Raw genomic sequence first — 5,544 nt, forward strand, 5'->3', positions numbered from 1 at the left:
GTACGAAGGATCCAGAGAGAACAAGATGAAACCCTAGAAAATATCTTCAATAATGCAGTAACCTTCTCTCTCCTCTATTATATAATAGATGTAACAACCAAGTTACACTTCCAACCCTTACACTTTCATATCTTGATGTAACGACCTCCAGCCCAGCAACAAACTGTAACAACTTACCAACAACATAACAGCCCACAAGTATAGCCCAATAACAAATATGTTATAAGTAAACATGTTATAAGCCCAATAATGAATAATGCTGATATGAATTATAGAATACAAGTATTTCAACAAATTCGTATAGAAGATAATATAATCTTTTGAAATATTTATTAGATTTCAAAATTATTTATCTTGACATTAACAAAAGACGTACACTAAATATAAATTAATATAATGTAAAGAGTTAAATGTCATTTTAGTCCTTATTGTTTGGTTATTTTGTGAGTTTAGTCCAAAAGTTTTATAATACACAGGGTTTATAAAGATACTAGTGGGAAACCCGCGCGTTGCCGCGGAGTTGACAATAAGGGGCGTGAACATACCACCAACTTACCATCAACACTTACCATGTATGATACCCTTAACATAGATTACCATATTGGTCTATTTCTAAAAAAAGGTTTCAAAAAAATGAAATTTAAAAGTAACCAGTTTTGGCCCAACAATGAGGTGTATTCCACTATACTTTGTAAATCATTCATGCCCCTAAAAACCTAACACAAACACAAAAAACGAACTGACCCATCAAAAAACCCAGTATATAATACCCATTATGCCCCTCATAAAATTCAAAAACAAGCCTAGTTTTATACATTTTAACCAACTTGTTATATATCGCAGAAATGATTCGAAGTCATAATAATAATAATAATATTAAACAAAATGTTATTTCCAAAGTAGCAACATCATTCTTAACTTATCCAAAGTCCATTTACATGTTCCATGGCTTAAACTTCTGTCAAATGTGTTTTCTCTGTAAGATTCGGTGTCGATCCTTCCCATAACTCCTTTCGTGCCCAGGAGATCACAACTATCGGTCCAAGTGTCAATGGCACCTACACCAATCAGATGTTGACCAGAAAATAAAAGTCAGACCACGCTAACCGCAACCTAACTTGAACCAATTAACTTAAACGAAGCATCTCAATATCGACCCACAAAAGTATATTTAACCAAATTGATGCAAATTACTTTCTTGATTTGGTTAATTATTTAGATAGGTGACAATTATTGGCAATTTCAATCATTACGTTTAATTACTAAAGGGTCAAAACAAGTGCAATGGCGTTAACAGAAACATACCAGATATAGAAGTGATGGCTGCGGAGAATGAGTAAGAATTCCAGCTGCTAATGCAGCTACCAATCCAACAGCATATCCACACGTATCATACCATATGTATTTATACCCTTTTTGTGGAGATATATCCAGCGGGTTTGTAGCCTCTTTGACTTTTCTGTGGTCAAAGCAGAGAACTAACGCCAAAAGCATGGAAGGAATAGCCTACAAAAACAAACAACTTAATAACATGTTTACCATATTTACTATTATTAGTCGTGATATCTTGTTCACCTTTTGATATACTTTTTAGGTTGCTTATGGCACATACAATGCTTATGGAAGCACTTATGCTCAGCCACAAGCCCCAACTTCTATTCCACAAGATGTCGTTGCCACCGCCGACTATGGCGCCTATCTTGCAATCTACCGAATCGAGGTAAATTTATCCATCTGAATTGAATGCTCTGTCATACTTAAATTTTTTACTTGTGTTAGTATGTTAAACTTTTATAACCCATCTAAAATTTACAATCCACGCAGGCTGCTCCACAGGCCACAACAAGTTTATGCATAACCTGACTCCTTAACAAATACAAATAAAACGTTTGATATATTGTCTAGTATAATTTTTTTAATGAAGATTAACAGGTTAACCCACCCCAATAAAGAAACGTTTTGGCATGAACTCGTTTTGACCCGTTTACCCAACCGTGGTAAATTGACCCATTTCATCCGTTTTGACCCGTTTACCCAACCGTGGTAAACAAACCCATTTCATCACCAATAAGTTTGGCATTTAACAAATGACCCAAACTTATAGACCATCATATGGAATGTATGATCTCAGCACTACTGTCAATACCAAACTCATCAGGGTCGGAGCCGAGATCATAGTTACCTAATTCGCTCTAAGAGTCGCGATTTTCGTATTGGTACGTGATGTACCCAATCGCAAATCGCCGGCGTACCGATCGCTGTGAAATCGCTGGCGTACCAATCGTCGATCCAGTTAAGAAAATCAATCGCGAATTCTATGATTCCAATCGCGAATTTTATGATTATAATACGTTGGCTAGATTTTTTTGGGACGTTCCACTCACTGGAAACAGAAATTAGAATGTGTAAAAGAACCATCTGATTTCAATCCTTATGTCTTAAAATCAACTTCAGAAGAATTAGGATTGGAAAATTTTTTTTGCCTCTGATATTACTAACCATACCTAACCAGCCTTATGTACCGATAGTTGGGACTTAGTAAATAGATAATTAACTAATGATAAACATTTGCATAATATCATAAGGAAGAAAGACACCTTGAAAAATAAATCAGTTGGAATTCTCAGTAGCTTCACTGTCCTGAAAGCAAGCTTCTCCACGAAGTTCTTTGGTACATGGTGCTTATTGAGATTGCTTGACAAGTTCGATTCATAAGTATCCCATGGCTACAAAACAAAATAGCACACAATCAGTAGAGCAAATAAATTTCATAAACGAAATTGCTCTAAAGTTGTATACAGAACAATATATGCCCAATAAAAAGAGATGAATCCACCTATCTCTGGTCTGATTTCAGATCCTCTCATAAAAAAAATACGTAATCGGTTTCATCTAATAATTATATAATTGTCAAATCACAGATGGAACGTAGATAACTAATAATTTAGCAGATCTTTTGATTCGGAAAACAACAGGAAGTTCCACAGAAATGCTTTATATCTCATGGCATTCAATAAGGAGTTTCTACTTTCTAGATGATCTATTAATCTATTTCTTTCAAAGTTGAAAGACATTCACAAATTAAAACAGAAAATCATTGTGCGGTAGTGATCTCTAGATGATTTGTTAATCTATCAGAATAATCAACAATTCGTTGAGATCTCAGAACCATGAGTGTTCAATCGAGCAACCGTAAAAACTATAAGCAATCAAAGAAGCCGCTAACGAGCATAATCTTATCATCTAATGATGAATTGCTCGTTTTGTCGTTGAATAAAAAACAACTTTATTTAACAAGTTGTGAGCGCCGGAAAAGAATGTTTAGAACCTTACCCCGTTATAAATTTCCAAATATAAAACACGAATGAGGAATTTACGACTTGGAGTCTGAAAGTATATAAAAATTATTATATACTACTTTTAAGGTGGATGGCCGGAGGCCGTGCCTGGTCTCCCCTTCTCCATTGTCTCTCTCTCTCTCTCTGTCTCTTTCCCGTTCTCTCTCCAATCGCTTGTTCACTCTCTAACCCCCGTTGCTCTCTTTATCTTCTCTGCTTCTCTCTCTTCTCTGAATATGCAAATGAACGGTTCTAGTTGCTAAGGCGTCTTAAATTTCTGGACAATTTACCCCCTTTACAATAGAAATTTAGTCTGCACACTATTAATAGAGCTGCAAAAAATCTGAAATCCAGATTTCATACCTTCAATTTAATGATGTACTCCTCTTAACAAAGAAAGAAAACGTAATTCCTTTTTTAGCTTTTCAAGCAACTAAAATGTCATCAAGGCTGCATTCCGTCCTTCCCTGATCGTACCAAACGGTATATCACCCTATAGTGGCTATATGGAAACAGAGCATCCATAATAATAATCTAATAAAAATATATAAAACCCTTTCAGCAACATAAAATATAACACAAATTCAAGCTTGCAATATGTGACAAAACATAAAAACAATGGTACACTGTTGATGGATCGGTTGAATAATGACCACCCTTAAGAGTTGGCATGACCATCTGATAGCACCACCACCGCCCTACAATCGGAGAAGAAGTAAGCACAATTAGAACAACAACCATGATCTAAGCCTTTAATCGACCCATCCACACTCCAATTAGTTCACTGGAGACTTACATTAACCTGTTTGTCCACCATATACAAACCCTAATTCTAAAAAACAAACGTAGTTAACTTATAAAAGCAACACAAACCAAAAATGTTGAACAGAAAAAAAAAACACAAACCTCAATGAAATGACCCGTACCAATATCAACAAAATCTTCTCAGAATCATCTAACAAAAAGATGCAGCGATTGCAGAACACAAAAATAGAGTCATGGGGCGATTGTAATATCAACAAAAACTTCAAGCGACATTTATACGAGACATCTACAAATCGTTCAAATTAGGTTACACTAAACAAAACAAAAATTAACACGTATCTTAAATTTGAATCATTCAGAAGAACATAACAATGAAGTAAATCAAATGGTGAATACTTTATCAGAGTATAAACCTCGATGAGAAAGAAAAATAGGGTTCTGGTGAGGTTTTGTGAAAGAGATGATACTCGTAATATAGTCGCAATCCTCTTCCTGGCACCACCATCTTCATCAGAACAGAGAGAGGAAACCTAACAGATGTAATCGTCTTGTTCAAGTTGTGATCTATTGATTTCAATTGATAATGTTGAAGAAAACAAAAGCAAATACAAACCGGATAGTGATGGTTTCTTGAAGAGGTAGGTCATTCTTGGAACACCAAGCATCCTCTTATACACGGTTTTTACTATTGGGATTCTTGATCTTAAATGCAGAAGAGGATTTCTCAAGTTTACCACTGTAGCGTCTTAAAAAGTTATTCCATTTCCTGTTGTATCTGCTTGGACTTATTTGTACATAATGTATCAAAACTTGTATAAGTAGTAAAATTACTTCTTTGTCCATCACTTCTCCTTTTTAATATATTATAGATAATAAGATATAACCTTTTATTTATTGGTATATAAAATTTACATGTGCTCAACCCATACAATACATGAGGTTCTTAAAAATGTAACTTTTTTCATTATTAATATATAAAATAAAATTTACTCAACCCGTACAATACACAGAGTTCTTAAAGATATAACTTTTTATTATTTAGTATATAAAAAACTAGGTTATAACTCCGTGTATTACACAGGTTGAATAAATAAATTTTATATACTAAATAATAAACAATATATCTTTAAAAACCTCATTTATTGCACGGGTTGAATAAATATAATTTTATTTATTAAATAATAAAAAGTTGTATCTATAAGAACAATATTATATGGGTTGAATAAATGTAATTTTATATACCAAATAAAAAAGTTATATATTTAAAACCACGTGTTACACGGGTTGAATAAATAAATTTTATATACTAATTAATAAAACAATATTTATCTTTAAAAACCTCATTTATTGCACAAGTTGAATAAATGTAATTCTATATACCAAATAATAAAAAATTACATCTTCAAAAATATGTGTATTACACGGTTTGAATAAATGTAAT

General features: G+C 33.5%; 1 long non-coding RNA gene across 18 annotated transcripts; it reads right to left on the reverse strand.

Annotated features, from left to right (window-relative positions):
- Positions 1-871: 871 nt before the first annotated feature.
- LOC110937125 lies at positions 872-4,872 on the reverse strand. Of its 18 annotated transcripts, XR_004871078.1 has the most exons (9): positions 4,717-4,856; positions 4,517-4,633; positions 4,245-4,293; positions 4,135-4,170; positions 3,334-4,036; positions 2,598-2,726; positions 1,576-1,756; positions 1,306-1,506; positions 872-1,058 (listed from the first exon to the last, which is right to left on the reverse strand). It is a non-coding gene; the product is annotated as an uncharacterized LOC110937125 (long non-coding RNA). The 18 variants fall into 18 exon arrangements; XR_004871075.1 differs by lacking the exon at positions 4,135-4,170; XR_004871071.1 differs by having other exon boundaries at positions 3,334-4,170.
- Positions 4,873-5,544: the final 672 nt, after the last annotated feature.

The sequence above is a fragment of the Helianthus annuus genome, chromosome 11 (assembly GCF_002127325.2).
Source record: "Helianthus annuus cultivar XRQ/B chromosome 11, HanXRQr2.0-SUNRISE, whole genome shotgun sequence".
NCBI classification, from domain to species: Eukaryota; Viridiplantae; Streptophyta; class Magnoliopsida; order Asterales; family Asteraceae; genus Helianthus; species Helianthus annuus.